This window comes from Lagenorhynchus albirostris, chromosome 5 (genome assembly GCF_949774975.1).
Source record: "Lagenorhynchus albirostris chromosome 5, mLagAlb1.1, whole genome shotgun sequence".
NCBI classification, from domain to species: domain Eukaryota; kingdom Metazoa; phylum Chordata; class Mammalia; order Artiodactyla; family Delphinidae; genus Lagenorhynchus; species Lagenorhynchus albirostris.
The window spans coordinates 92,577,639-92,594,342 of NC_083099.1; the positions used below are offsets into that span (position 1 = coordinate 92,577,639).

The window sequence follows — 16,704 nt, forward strand, 5'->3', positions numbered from 1 at the left end:
CTGACTGTTTCCTCCTGTGAAACCTGTGGGTTTTCTAATTCTGTGCCAGCTGACAAGTTGACTGATGATTGGTGAGATCAGTTATCCTTGTGTGTAAGGAACTCTGCAGATGCCAAATTGCATGCACTAAAGCGTTGAATAATATAAAGCTGCCAAATCAAGAGTTAAAGGAAGCAAAGCTGCCTAATGCATTTGTTGCATATTTTCAGAGCCTGAATCAACGCATGGAACCAGAAGTCAGATAAATTAAATAATAATAAGTCCTTACTATTTTCCATTCACTGTGCTAAAGTGAGTTATACGTATTAGTTTATCTAGACCTCACACCAACATCTGAGGTAGGTATGCTATTATCCTCAGTTAACAAATGAGGTAGTTAACTGGCCCAAGGACACTAATTGATGAATGGTGGCAGGAGAAATGGAACCCAGGACTTCCTGGTTTTAAAACAATTAAATCATACCGCTTGTAATGTAATCATTCCATTGGACTTCCAATAATAACAGAATTTCATGCCAGGATCATTTAGAAGTTCAGAATGAGCTCTGAAGTAACAGTACCAGTTGCTAGCTTTGCACACCTGGACAAGTTATATTATCTCACCTGTAAAATGGGGTCAATACCTGTTCCTTCCCAAAGGGTTACTGTGAGATAATCTACATGGAACATGTAACTGGTGCTCAGTACTTAGCGAGAATTCAAAACATTTTAGATTCTTTTATCACTTACTTAATGGCACTATCATTTCTAATAATCACAACATTACCACTTTCAGCTAGAAAGCATGTGTACAAATACACATTAATTCACAGGTCTTCCGTGACCTGTTGTTTCAACTGGCTGATACAATCAAAATAAGACAAGTAATAAGGCAGTATAGCCTCTTATACAGACAGTTTTCTGGCTTGGTTGTGAGATTTAAACATCGGTTGCTATTTCTATCCCAAGCTGTTTTGAATGAGCTAATAGCTTATTTGTGTGCATTTTAGGAGAAATTGTAAAGTAGAGTGAAGTAATGGCTCCATTATGCACATTAAGTATTTGGATTCTGCATGGTCGGTGAGAAGGAAAAACCTGGAATTATTTCAAACCCTCCTTGTAACTGTATCTCTCTGCCTTCTGTGTAAGCAGATAAGAACTACCAAAATCTCTAATTAACAAAAGAATAGACATAAGAAACCATGTGTATTCACATTTGTTTCCAAATAGCCTATGGAAGCTACAGGCAGTTATGTGACCTTAGCAAAAATATTGCAGATTTATGTGACCTTAGAGAAAATATTGCAAATTTCCTGGGCTGGCGTGTTCAGTGCTAACTCCCCTAAATTCAGGGCCGCTGGAGCTCCAGATTCAGATAGCTGTGAGTTTGAATTCCAGCCCTGCCATTTAACTAGATACGTGACCCTGGACATGTCTCTTTAAGCTTCCATTTCCTCCTTGGATATGTGTAAATGATAGTTGTACCTACCTCATGAATCATCAGGGCCTTTAAGAAAATCCATGTATAGATGGATTACATACTATGGCATTTTATGTTCTCAGTAAGTTTTAGCAATTGTGATGCTGTGAATATTGTTTCTTATTGCACTTGGAATTGAATATGACTGTAATTTTAGCCTGTCTTTAGATTCTGCATAGCTTTAAAATGGAAACAAACCATTTTCTGTGAAATTTAAAACACTTAAGGAGAGTAAGAAGATATGCCTTTTATTTGCAAAATCTAATATTTCCCCTAAATTCCAGGCAATAAAAGTCAATTTTTGTGCTAAGGTTTTTAATCATATAAAATCATCAAAACTTCTACTAACATTTATGAAGTACCTGTGTGGGCATGGCATCATGCTAGGTGCTGTGATACAACAATCAATGATATAATGCATAAGCAGCATTTTTCAAGGTTTTAAATGTGATTATGAACTAATTAGTCTCAATCTTTGAATCTTATAATGTAATAGGACAGACTTGAGGCTTAGTTTTAATGGACAGGTTCACAAGTCAGAAGGTAACTGAATTCTTCTGATACCCAACTCCAAGTCCAGACTTTAGTCCATATGTGAGAATATCACATATTTTATGTGCCTCCTATTTAAGTTGATAAGTTTATGTGTTGAATAAATGAAACCACATGGAAGAAGCCTTCAGATACAGCTCTTCTTGAAGTTTCTCATAAATGTTCTTTTCTTATATGAAGACTATCCTTTGACTTTATAGAAGAAAATTGCAGTTGCCCTCTCTCCCTTGGCATTCACAAAGAAAAATTGCTTTGAAAATGTAAAACACTGTACAAATATGTCAGTATCTGAATCCTCCCAATCTATTTTTCTCTTGATTTTTATTTCTTTTTTCTCTAGAAGAGTGCTGTTGTTATTTTGAGACAAGAGCAGACAACATAACCTTTTAGGAAAGCTTGCAGGTCTGGCCTTCAGCAACAGGGAGATTGGGTTTAGTCCCAAACCTACCACTTTCGAGGTATGTGACTCTGGAAATTAGACAGGCTCTTTTGCCTTATCTCTATTCTTTATCCTTTGCCTGTTATCTCCAGAATAGGTATAATACTAATACCAATGTCATAGGTTTATTTTTAAGGTTATTATAATAGTTGCAATTAAAAACAAAAACACTTTCTTGTCAAATCCATTTTCAAATATGCTATTTTCATCAAAACAAAGAATCTATATAGCCCACTATGTCCAGGAAGCTTTAGTAATAGACTGATGACCATACAGAGATGTTTGATTCATTTTACACAGTTTATAACTAGTGTAACTATCTCTCACATAGGTGATTCTCCAGCTAGACTACATATCACAGTTGTCTGAGAGCATTAAAAATACTGATTGCCAGGCCCCATCCTTAAATAACCAAACCGTGATCTCTGGGAATGGGGCCCTTGGCAGTCATTGGCACTTTTTTAAAGGGGAAAGAAAATCCTGCTTCCATGTTATCATCTCAACTTTATAGACTTTTTAAATCTTATCAACCATACCATTTTAAGGCTGAAAGTGTTGCTTTTATTTATTGCATTATTAATGATGCATCTTTTAAAAGCTGGATACATTTGAATATATTATAAAGAAATGTAGATGTGACTACATTTGTAGATTTCAAGGAAATGAAACATGAAATCTAACAAGTCTTCACAAAATCTCAAATTTTATCTATACCATGCTTCAAACTTTCCTCCTGAACATGAAAGTCTATTTTTTTCTTTTCTTTCAACCTTTGGATAAACAGTAATTTTACTCATCCTTCCATTTGCAGCCTAAATATTCCTCATGCCTAAACTTTTATTTTCCTTCTGCAAAGTAGAATAACTTGTAATACCTTCAGGATTGCCTAAATGCAGTTAGATACCCCTGGATTCATCTAAACAAATATACATCAATTTTGTTTTGTAGAGTAGTTTGTGATTACTTGAGATTTCCCACAGGTGTGGTTTTAGCTATTATTTATTCTTATTTCTGTAATTTTCTACCATGGTTCATAGGTAGGAGGACCAGGCTAATTCACTGAGACACCTCCAGACACATGGGGAAGAAACACCAACTATGAGCCTTAAAATCAGGGGAGGAAGATGCATACAGGCACTAAGGCTCAGAAAAGATGAAGCTTCTTTTAACTATTCAAGATAAAAGGAGAGATGGTTAAGCCTCTCTGCCTCTGCTACACCCAGTGGCAAGTGACTGCTCATTGAATAGAGTTCACAATGACAACATTCATTTCGCTTTGAGTCATTGCCTTTACTTAATGAAAAGGAAGCAAAACCTACAGGAGTAAGAATGCTAGGGAGTTGTGTTACAGTTTCGTTGTTTCCCATAAAAGGTACGTAGAGGAGAAATCCTTAAGGGAAACAGATACATGAATTTGAAGTGACTTCCCCTCATCACAATACAGACACGTCCTAATTCAAGGGAATCTGTGATTTGTTTTCTAATTAACATTCCAAAGTTTCATAGCTTTGAGAACTCAGAAGAGGTTGCATTATCTCTGTCACCTCCAATCTGTATTTCTTAATAATTCAGTTTACTGATTTTCTTATGTTAAATAGTTTTTCGGGAAGCATTTAAGAAATAGTGCTTTCAGCTGGGAAGTATAAGGTTTAAGCCACCCAAACTAAAGACATAGCTATTTTGCTAAGTTAATTAGGAATATAATTACATAGTATACATAATATAAAGTATTTGATAAAATACAAATTCAGTTGCAAAAAGAAACAGCTTACACCAACCTGTAAGGTACCTCCATCTCAGTATGTACAAAACTGGGTTCAGCATCTTTCTTTACTCTCATCCTAGTTTGGTCCATTTTGAATGAATGGGGAGCATAGAGACTGAGAAACCCAAGTCCTTTTAAACAAGTCCTCTTCTTCGCCACCTATCATACTATACCTAACTCATCACCAGCATCTGTTCATAGATAATCTAGACACATCTGTTCTCTGTCTGTATCTCCATCGTCACTACTACACCCCCAGACTGGACTGCTGCGGACACCTCTTAAGTGGTCTACTAACATCCATTCTTATCCCCTTTCATACATTTCCCCATTGCATCTAAAGAGACCTCTGCAATCATTTCAACACAAATCTCATTGTGTTACTCCTTCCTGAATCCCCTCTCCTCTCAGCCTTGAAACCCCCTCATCTGCCCCTCAGCCTATCATGATTGCCCTCACCCTCCCTCCCTATCTCCCTGCCTTGCTTACCCTTGCTTAATGAGCCCCAGCCCCTTGGTTTGTTCCCTCAACACCACCCCACCCCCAATCAGGATTCAAAGGATAGAACTCTTCTTCCTCCTCTCAGTCCTAATTTACTTCTATGTGTCCTTCAGATTTCAGATTAATCGTCACTCCTCTAGGGAAATTTTCCCAGTCTCTCTGCATAGGTTAATTTCCCTACTATTCCATCTCAGAGCACCATATGTCTTAGCACATATCACAATTGCAATTTTACAATTGCTGCTGATTATTTGATTAATATCTCCTCCACTAGACTGTGTTTATTCACCATTATATCTTTGGTGCCTTGGACAAAACTAGATGTCTATAAAGTACTCAATAAAGTAAATATTACCTGAATGAATTAATGAATCAAAAGGCTCAGTTCCCACATATAAGAAGCATTAAAAAGAAATCCCATAATTAGGGCACACCTAAGCCTTCTGTATTGTAGTAAATGCTACTGAAAAAAATGTCATGCTGACAGGCAGTTACTACATGGATTACAGTAACCTATCACTTCTTGCTTAATAGGAAACTGTGGTTCTTATGAAGGAAAAAAACCCACAATTATGAAAGATGGCATAATGCCACAGGGGTTACAATCCAGAAGGCTTTGGAGTTAATATAATGCCTAAGTTCCAGGGTCAACCAAACTAATTTCTAAACATACATCTTATATTTGAAACAAAATACTTAACACTTGACCCTAAGTATGTGTGAAATTTTTCAGGAATCTCATGGATCAAAGGTCAGTTATGTATTTTCCCAATTAAATTTGTCTTTTATGGATGCCAAGCTACTATTGGAACATTAACTTTGAAAATATTTTTAGAAATTAATTTTTTATTTCAATTTTCTAGAGGTTTTGGGGAATTTCTACTTCTTTAGCCACTTTCAGAGTGTTTAGCACCCAACACTAGGCCTAAATCCCTAAGAGTGAAATCATCACAGATCCTGAGTTCTTATTTTAATTTTGAATCCTGGTTACTGTACTTATATTACATACATAATTTGGGAAAAGTTATTTTTATATCTCCACATATCACATGCCTCAGTAAAATGGAGTAAGACTAAATTTAATGCTGTGTGAAAAATACCTACCATGGTATGAGGGGTACACTGAGTTCCCAAATAATGATAACTCTTGTCCTCTTATTTTTCTTTCTCATTTTTCTCATCATCTTGACCATTTAAGACCTTTGAAAAGTGTGGAAATCTGTATGCCAAGTTGTGTATGTTCAGTTTCAAATCAAATTTCATCTCCCCTCTCTGGGAGATGGATATAAACGATCTCTCAGCTGAGGATTGGAATGACTTTTTCATTCTAAGTACATTTATTTATAGAAAGATACCAATCAAGAGCACACATGAAAACTGAAAGACATAAAAACCTTTTAAAAAAGTAAAGGAAGAAGCACATGTAACGTGTCATTTTCAGATTGAAGTTCTTGCCTGAGGGAAATAATAAGTGATACCAGAGAATTTAACATTACCTCTTCTACATCTAAAGTCTTCTCTCAGGGACCACCTTGGTGTGGAAATCTGAGTCACACACCCTACTTCTCTGGAAAGAGTGATTTTTGAAACCAACAGCTAACTTCCTCCAGTCAGTTAAGGGAGTTGCCCCTTTGGCCATGTAATATACAATAGAAAGAGCAATTCTTTTCTTTCTTTTCAATAGCATAGTATTTTTTAAAACACGGTTAAAAAATCACCTAAAATTTCTTATTCAATAACTTCTCTTTTGCAATTAAAGTGAGAATCTGAGGGTTTAAATCTACAAATACAGAAAGCTTTTTGAGGATGTTTTATCTCAGCCTTCCAAATCAAGTTTCCGTGTTTAGTCTTAAATAAGATTTTAACACTGAAGTATCTACTATGTTGTAACAACAGCAAAAAAAAAAAGAAATTTAGGTAGCTTGCAAGTAGAAAACAAATCCAAAATAATGTCTGAATAAAACCTCAGTTTGGAATGTAATTGAATCGCTGACATTTGGCAAAGGTATCCAGCTAACTCTTAGCCCGAGGTGATGAATAGTGTCTCTCAAAATGAAATTCTCTGGCTTAGATCCCATTACAAATAAAGATACAACTCTGTCTAAAATGACTTCATTGCATGGAAGTGATACTTGCACCAGGAAATGGTTTCATTACTACCATGTATTACTCTAACGTTACCCAGCAGCATTACTTAGGAGTTAAGAATATGGACTCTAAGTTCAGTTTGCCTGAGTTAAAATGCTGGCTCCATCAATTACTAACTGTGTGATCTTGGTGAGGTTATATAACCTCTCTGCTTCTATTTTCTCATCTGTAAAATGGAGGTAATAGTGATATCTTACGGGATTGTCATAAGTTTAATAACAAAGCATATATTATGTATATTAGTAATAAATGCCAGCTACAGTTTGGTCATAAAGTTGGGAAACATAAATAAATGTTGACCATACAAAACCAACCCATTTAGTGATCAATTAATGAATTAATGCTACGCTTTACAAGCTAAGGGAAGGGCACTTAGAAGAGTTCCCATAGGATTGTGTACCACCCCATTATGCCAGAGGGGTTAGGGACTAATTGGATGATAATTTCCAAATCTGCATTGGCCCATGTGGCCATGTGGAATGGGTTACCCACTCAGCAGATTTCAACTCCCTTGAGTACTTTTTCTGGGGTATGCTAAACGTACAGATGTGTTCAGAATAAATCTGAACTACAGTGTATTGCAGAGTGCCTGACTATCAACTTAAGGTTGGAACTGCTGTGTAAAAGCTCTAGCTTTGTTGCAGTTTCACACAGCGTGTAGATCTATGCATTGCTAATAAGGGACAACCTATGGAATGTGCTGTGCAAAGTCATTGACCAAGTCATAAATAAATGTTATTATGTAAATTTCCTCCGTGCTCAGATTTCTGCCACCCCGCCCAGCATAGTGTACATGGTAGGCATGTTAGTATTAATGGTAGTTTATCAAGTTCTTGCCCATCACTATCTGTGCTCCAGGGGATTTTCCCTTGCCCACACATTAGAAAAAGGCAGGTGTTGTGGAGATGAGCCTTCTCCTAGGTGTCTTTATCTAGGGCAACAGGTATAGTAGGTAATCTATCTACTATACCTGTAATCTATAATAATAATAAATAAATCTATAAGCTATCAAAAAAAGGTGAGAATTAAAAGGCCTTCCTTTCTAAGAGTTTAAATACAGGAATCTTAGGGTCTCCTGTTATAACATAAATGTGCTCATTTCCAAAGGAAGACCAGTTGAGAGCAGAGTAATATTGACGGTGATGAGAAAGTAGGGATTCAGAGCACATGACACTGCCTTGGGAAGGTCAGAATAAGATCTTATGAAAATCTTTTCCAAAATAAAATCCTGGTAGAAGCAGAATTTGAATCCAGATTTATCTGCAAAAGTCTTTGCTCTTTCTGCCACAACTTTCTGCTTCTGGAGATATTTTACAGCTCCTTTGATATGCCACAAATCATGCTAGGAGGGGAGTTGCCAGATTTAGCAAACCAAAGTACAGAATGCCCAGTTAAATTTGAATTTCAGGTAAATAATGAATAATTGTTTAGGGTAGGTATGTCCCATGCAATAATTAGGACATATTTGTACAAAATAAATGTGTGTACCGTATTTCATCTGACAACTCTGTTAGAATATATGTTTATGTGTTGAGGAAAATCTAAGATGGTCATTCAGCCCATAACTCCAATTCCTTTATGAGCACACAATACAGTGTGTTCCTTCATTTGGTTGTATGGTGCTGCAGTCATCCCCCCATATCCACGGTGTCACATCCATAGCTATTTGTTGTACTGTGCCATTTTATGTATGGAAATTGAGCCCCTGTGGGTACCAAAATCCACGGATGCTGAGGGGACTGTACTTTCCTTATACTAATACCACTCACTGGTATTATCTATTTATGTTTAGTGTTTTGCATCTTCTACCCATCAGGATCCCTAGATTAGATCAAAAGTGTCTCTAGGGCTTCCCTGGTGGCGCAGTGGTTGAGAGTCCGCCTGCCGATGCAGGGGACACGGGTTCGTGCCCCGGTCCGGGAGGATCCCACATGCCGCGGAGCGGCTGGGCCCGTGAGCCATGGCCGCTGAGCCTGCGCATCCGGAGCCTGTGCTCCGCAATGGGAGAGGCCACAACAGTGAGAGGCCCGCGTACCGCAAAAAAAAAGAAAAGTGTCTCTAAAGAGAACTTTACAAAATATCTGAGAATCCTTGATAATAATAAAGCACCTTCAGTTTTAAATCATTTCAAATACATTTTTATTAGTTACTACAAAATAAATCAGAAAAGTTTTCATAAAGCACTGGAGTTTAAGGGAACTCTAAACTAGAGGCTCATATGTTGGCTTTTCTTTTTGTGTGATAAACCAAACCAGAATACATACACTTCGAGGTTTTGGGGTGTTTGTCTGTTTGTATTTCGCAAGTGGAGGTAATCTTTTATGCATAACCATCACTCTCTCACCTGATACCTTTCATAACGAATGACCTACCTTGGTGAGATGTTGAGTCTGGGTTGCTGCAGGAAATATGATCATACTAATTGATACAATCCAACCTCAGTAAGAAACGTATATCTAGTTATATGACTTGAATAAAATAGATACCAAAGTACTATCTAAAATGGATCCTGATTCATAAATGTCTGTTTATTAAAAAATTTAAAAATAAAACAGAAGTTCATTTCTGATACCATTGCATTTAGTGTTGACATATAAAAGTAACTACTACTAAAGAGGTTGGGGTTTTTGTTGTTTTTGTTTAAAAGTACAGATCATGAGTCATTAGCACCTTGAGAAAGCCATTTAGAATAGAAAATATCAGCATGTATTGCACATAAAATGGCTAGGTATTATTGTATGTCCTTTAAATACATGAGTCAGAGTCAAAAACATTTGAAAGCCATAGTACTAGGGTGCTTGGCAAAAAAGTATTCTCTGGCAAAGATGTCCACTTACAATCTTATCTAAAGGGAAAATTTATCCTTACTGACTAGAAAATCAGAGTTAGGATATTTTAAAGAGTTAAATGTCACTTTTATTCCTGTTTTTGCTTATCATTTTTGTGGAAGATAGTTTTGTTTTTTTCGGTACGCGGGCCTCTCACTGTTGTGGCCTCTCCCGTTGCAGAGCACAGGCTCCAGACGCGCAGGCTCAGCGGCCACGGCTCATAGGCCCAGCCGCTCCGCGGCATGTGGGATCCTCCCGGACCGGGGCACGAACCCGTGTCCCCTGCATCGGCAGGCGGACTCTCAACCACTGCGCCACCAGGGAAGCCCTGTGGAAGATAGTTTTGGACAAGACACGTATATCCCAGCTGTGGCTATCTCAGTCTCAAAGACTGTGATATCCTTTCACATGTGAAATTCATCCCCCTAATGCTACTATCTCATCTATTTCTGAAGCTGCAGAATTGGCAATTTTTTTCTCTATTCAGTATTTGCTATTAAGCTATCTTCCAGCTCAGGCCTCTCTGTAGTCTTTCAATATAACCTCCCAATAAGAGGCATCTCTTTCTCAGTCTCAATCTCTGTCCCTCCCTCATCTCTCTCTCCCTCTCATTTATTGCATATGAATGCCTAAAGTACTACATAGCAGCTTATGTCATTCGATTGTTCCAAAAGACCCCTAAGGTAGAAGAGAATGTTGGAAAGAACTCCCGCTGATTCCACTGAATGCCTACCATATGCTAAGCACATATACAGATGCTATGGAGTATAATCCTCGAAACAGGTTTGGGAAGAAAGATACAATTGCCTGCCTATCATAAATTATCACACTGAAGCCCAGGGTAGCAAACTGGGCTGGAGAGATACTGTCCTCACCTCTTACACAGAGACCAGCTGAGATGCATAGAATGAAGGTCACTTGCACAAGTCACAAGAGAAAAGCAGTAAAAGAAGACCTGAATTCTAGTTTAGTGCTTGCTCCCTTCGCCTGGACTAGAGGGTTGTAGTACTTTTTTGAAGAAATGGCATGAGAGTCAGGCAAAGTGACTATATTATGAGTATTTCCTTCTAATGCGGTGGCTTTACTGCATATTTGAAGTTTTAGCAGCTTAAGAATACGAGAGTGATATGTATTGTTTTCTTAATCCAACAACAACAATAATAATAGATTTTCCAGGATTTTTTGGTTTTGTTTTTTACTTTTGTTTTTTCATTTTGACAAACACAGAAGGCTGGATGATAGAGCTCTGGGCATTTAAGCTGCTTCTGTAACAACAAAAATTGATTTGTCCTATCATTAGCCCAGAAGTACTAAGTTTTGAGATTATGTATTATTCCATTCTTGACAGTCTTCAACCTCTAATCAACTTTGAAATGGATGAGACTGTCAGATGCTAAGATTTGAATCACATGCTGCTGTGGTGAGGTGAGTACAGAGCACATACAATAAATGATCTGCCTAAGGGATTTGCATTTACGTTTGCTTATGGATCTCTTGAAAGGCTTTCTACAGTAGAAAAGATTCTGCAACCTTAATCTAGAACACGATCTAAACATCTTTACATACAACCTTAACATTGTAACATTACTTTAAAGACTTGTTTAGGAAGAAGACCCTAATACCTGGTGCCTCTTCCTCATTTTAGGTGACCTGCCTGCTGCACTTGACATTGTTGACAACCTGTTCTTCAAATTCTGTCTTTTCCAGGTTTCTATTTTTCTGGTACATCTACTTGCCTTTTTGACACGTTCTTCTTAATTGGGTCTTCTTCCTTCTAACTCTGGATACATCAAAGACCTAGTCTTTGTTCCTCTCTTCATTTTACTTTATTTTCACACTCTCAGAAAATTAACTTCCTTCTATAGCAGCTTTCTCACAATTTTTTCTCTAAATTACCCCTGGAAGGAACAGTGAATTAATGCAGATTCTTTCTGTCCTATGTTTTACCTTTAAAATGTTATATTGTTTTCTGTTTCAAAACTTTTCATTGCAAGTATGCATTACAATTTTTTTGGAATTACAATTTTTTTAAAACATTTTCCCTATATTTTTGGAATATGCTCCCCAAAGCTATCTTATTATATCCTGTGGCTTATGTAATAACTCCCTGGCCTCTTGCCATGTAATCTTAGAACTAAAAAGCTTTGTCTTAAACTATCTTTATCTCCATTCCTGACCTGCAACCCAAATCCAGGCAAAACTCTGTCTAGTCAGGACTTTACTTAGCAATTCTGGCAAATACCTGACATGCAACATGTTTAAAGGCAAACATATCACCTTTCCTTCTAAACTCACTCGCTTCTCTCTGGAAATGGTATCATGTGACACGAGACTAAGATTCCAGTGTTATCTTCAATTCTTCCTTTAATTTGCATATACAGTAATTAAATCTTATTTATTATGTTCCACTTCTCTTCTGTAGTCCTTCATAGTCTAGCATCTTCTATAACACATGCAAGGATCTTTAACCTTTTGGGGAATCATGGACTGTTTTGATAATCAGAAGCCCCTGTATCCTTTCTCCAGAGGATCTATATTATATATACATTTTTAAGTAGGTTCAAGCTCCCACCCCAATAAAATGGCTTAACAGCTAGCATCCTTTCCTCCAAGACTTCTGGCAAATTGCTGTCAGATTTACCTTCCTTAAATACTGTCTTTATCAAGTCATTAGCCAACTTAGAATCTTTTATAGCACTCAACTACACAGACTATAAAATGGAAGAGCTGGATGATGTCTTAGTGTATATTAAGGGTTTATATGACTCAGCCACTTTGTACATATTATTAAGTTAAAACTCCTAATAAATTTATACAGTAATATTATTATCTGCTTTTTATAAGGAGGAAAAAGAGACACATATTTAGGAGAGCAAGGATTCAAATCCAAGCCTCTCTTACTTCACAGCTTATGATTTTTCTCTTGCTCCCAGTTGTCTTCATCATGCCATTTTGTCTAAAATCCAAACATCTTCCTTTGCCTTGCATAAATGGTTTTTTCTCAAAACTTTTTCCAGCTTTGTCTTCCATGACTCTCTTTTTATAGTCACTGCTCCAGATGGAGTTATCTTTTTATTCTCCCCCCAAACTTACCTCCTTACCTAAGAAAAAGAAAGAACAATTAATGGCCGTTGTTCTTCTTACCCAGCCCCTTGCCATCTTCCAAGGCTCACTTTAATTTGTGATTTCCTTCTCCATAAACTTCACCTGTTAATATCCGGTTGGTACTTTTAAATATACACTTTGTCATTCCCTCTTAGTATTTTTTCTACACACATTTGTACTGTTGCTAGCTTAGTGCTGTGTGTATCCTCCCACCCCATTAAACTATAAGCCGTTGGGGGAGCCATGCAAACAGCAGGGCTTCCCTATAATTGTAGAAGGAATGATTGTGCATGTGTGCATAAGTGACCCATTTTCCTGGCATACAACCCAGCCACAATTATTTAATCTTTATTTTCTCTAAGTTGATCCCTTTGTATATTCTTTATGAAGTAGAATAAGAGTGTTGATTTTTCCTTTTAAATGTTATGAAAATATTTACTTTAACCACACTGGAAACATGTTTTGAACCCTAAAGGGAGTCCTTCATTTAAAATAGGGGAAAGGGAAATTTCACTCAACTCTGTGGTTCTCAAATAGACCATTAGACTTTCCTTCTGTCAGTAATTATGTTCCTCAGTCAAAATAAGAGACTGTTCTGCCTTGCCTTAAGAAACAATAGAAATAGAACCTGTTCACTCTTAAAAATCTAAATCATGCGTTTCGTGTTGACTGGTTAGGACATTGACTTGGACTGTTGAGAATAATACACAACATGCTCACAGGTTCACCGTCTGCATGATCCTAAATAGAATATTCCCATTAGCTGAGCTCTGTGTAGCTATAGGACAGGAAATATATCTAGTGCTCTTTTCAGAGAAGCAGGGGAAACATTTTCCCTTAAAAACACAGAGTAAATCAAAGACAGGGCCTAATATGGAAAGATTATTTCTTTTCCTCTAGTTTAAATACAGTATAATGTTTCTATCCCTGTATGTAAAACAAAGGGGCACCCTAAAGAGATCTGAAAAATAAATGTTTATGTTCCTTTATTCATCCTGTTTTCGTACCTTCTTTTTCAGTAGGAGGAATAAATAGGCAGTTCACTTGTTCTTTTAATAAATATTTATTGAGTTACTACTCTAGACTATAATCTCTGCCTTTTCTACCAATTCTGCATTTATCCTTGAGCAAAACATTGAGCCTCCCTCCTTGAATCATTCACACATAAAGATCACTGACAGCTATAGGTTTTACTCCTTCGGTCAACACTAGGGTATGCTTTTGTTTCAGACCCTCACCAATCTGTATATTTTTTAAAAATTCTAATTGAGGTATAACACATATACAGAAAATATACCACTCTATTAATTTCCATAGAGGAAACACATCCATGGAATCATCAACCAGTTCAGTAAACTGAACAATACCGATACCTCTGAAACTCTCCTTATAATCCCACCTAGACTCCATCTTCCTTCTGAAAAGGTACAATCACTACCCTGATTTTCCCATTTTTAAGAATTTCTTCAAGTCTGGCTCTTGTATTTACCCAAAACTCTCCATCTTGTCATTTGTATCTTTAAGCCTATTAAGCGCAGTTATTTTAGGATCTCTGTTTGATAACCACAATATCTAGTTCTCCTATGGGTCTGTTTCTGTTGTCTGCTTGCTTTCCTTTATTTGGGTCATTTGATGCTAAGTCCTGGTATAGTTGATAATCTTTTGAGTGTCAAATATTATGTATGGAAAATTGAAGTGATGTTTTGAAGCTTTGGAAGGTGTTAGCTTCTTCCAGATTCAATTTTCATTTGCTTCTGGAATTTAATTTGAGATTGAGTTTTTATTTTCCTGAGGGCTAGTTTAATTCTTTAATTCTGATTTACTGAAATACACACTTCTTCTTGTGGGTAAGAAAAAAGATTGTTTCTTTATAAACTGCCAGGTATGCTTTCTTCATTGGGTAATGAAAGTTGTATGGACTCAGTTTTGTTTCATGACGTATACCAGCAATCATAGCTTTAAGTATTATGTTCTATTGTAACCATTCCACCTTTCCTATGCTCCATTATTTTTTAACTCTTGCTTTTTTATGCCAGTCTGTGGTTTTATTATATTGTGATTTCTTATGTAATTTTCCTCAAATTATTTGTAGAAGTGGATGGGGTGAAAATATAAATAAGCATACTATATGGGTTTTGAAAAGTGCTTTGTGAGTATTTCAAGGTGGTACCACCAGGTAATTTTTTTTTTTTTTTTTTATCAATACGCGGGCCCTCTCACTGTTGTGACCTCTCCCGTTGCAGAGCACAGGCTCCGGGCACGCAGGCTTAGCGGCCACGGCTCACGGGCCCAGCTGCTCCGTGGCATGTGGGATCTTCCCGGACCGGGGCACGAACCCGTGTCCCCTGCATCGGCAGGTGGACTCTCAACCACTGCGCCACCAGGGAAGCCCCACCAGGTACTTTTAATTTTATTGTTGTTGTTGTTCATTTGTTTGTTTTGGTTTGTTTTACTCAATATTTCTTCTTAGTAATTTTGTATAGCATTTGCATTATTTCAAGAACTGCCCTTCTCCCACTCATGTGGTTTTGGTAGGTGTATTAATTCCCTAGGGCTGCCATAACAAAGTACCACAGACGGGCTAAAAAAATTTTTTTTTTCCTTTCACAGTTCAGGAGGCCAGAAATCAAGAATTAAGGGGTCACGGTGTTGGTTCGTTCCTGGGGGCTCAGAGAAAGAACCTATTCCATGCCTTTCTCCTAAAGCCCAGTAGTTGCTGACAGTCCTTGGCTTGTGGATACATCACAGTCTCTGCCTCCATCATCACATGGTGTCCTCCCTGTGTGTCTTCACATTGTCTTTCCTTTACACATGTCTGTCTCTTTGTCTCTTCTCATAAAGACACCGATCACATTGTATTAAGGGCCTACCCTACTTCAGAATGGCCTTATCTTAATTAATTACATCTGGAATGATCCTATTTCCAAATAAGGTCACATTCTGAGGCTCCAGGAAGACATGAATTCTTGGGAGCCACCATTCAATCCAGTACGGTGGGATGATCAACCACATTATTCAACCTTTTGATTACAGAATTAGCCAATCAGACTCCTTGGGGATTTTATATATGAAAACTGGTAGAGAGGATTTCTCTCGTTCCTCTTGGATCACCACAGAGAGACGATGTAAGCCTGAAACCTTTTTCAACAGTGTTTTTAAGAGGCTAATATAAAGAGAAAAACAGAACTGAAAGATGTGAGGAAGGGAGAGTACGGGGATGGGGAGGGGAAAGAAAGATCTGGAATTCCAGATCCTCAGAGCAGAAAAAATAAATCCTTTTATTTGCTTATCTATGAGGATGTTTCTGCTACTGAAAATTGTTGTTTGTCTATTTTAATGGAGAGGATTTTCCATAGAGCCAAGCACACTCTATTATATGGCAATTTTGAATCTTAGAGAGAAGGCAAGTGAGAGAGGGAGAAATGTGTGTGAGTTGAAAAATATATTCAATGTACCTATTGTTTATATAATACAAACTTTATAAAGTTAAGATTGACAGTTTTAATCATGGTGGCTATTTCCAGTTTTTTATTCTTCAAACAGCCTAAATGTGTACCAATGATGGAATAATTAAATAAATTAATGTGATTTATATTCTGAATATTATGCTGCAATCAAAATTGTGGGGCAGGGCTTCCCTCGTGGCGCAGTGGTTGAGAGTCCGCCTGCAGATGCAGGGGACACGGGTTCGTGCCCCGGTCCGGGAAGGTCCCACATGCCATGGAGCGGCTGGGCCCGTGAGCCATGGCCGCTGAGCCTGCGCGCCCCGGAGCCTGTGCTCTGCAACGGGAAAGGCCACAACAGTGAGAGGCCCGCGTACCGCAAAAAAAAAAAAAAAAAAAAAATTGTTGGGCAGATCTCTATGTACTTATATAGAAAGGGCTCTATCATTATGTTAAAAAATAAG

The 16,704-nt window shown here is 37.5% G+C and overlaps 1 long non-coding RNA gene across 1 annotated transcript in view; it reads left to right on the forward strand.

Moving 5' to 3' along the window:
- Positions 1–11,118, forward strand: part of LOC132520626 (uncharacterized) — a 92,544-nt gene extending 81,426 nt beyond the window's left edge. Inside the window, exons 4-5 of the long non-coding RNA XR_009540587.1 lie at positions 2,355–2,469; positions 11,041–11,118. This is a non-coding gene — a long non-coding RNA (uncharacterized LOC132520626). The remainder of the gene's footprint in view (positions 1–2,354; positions 2,470–11,040) is intronic.
- Positions 11,119–16,704: the final 5,586 nt, after the last annotated feature.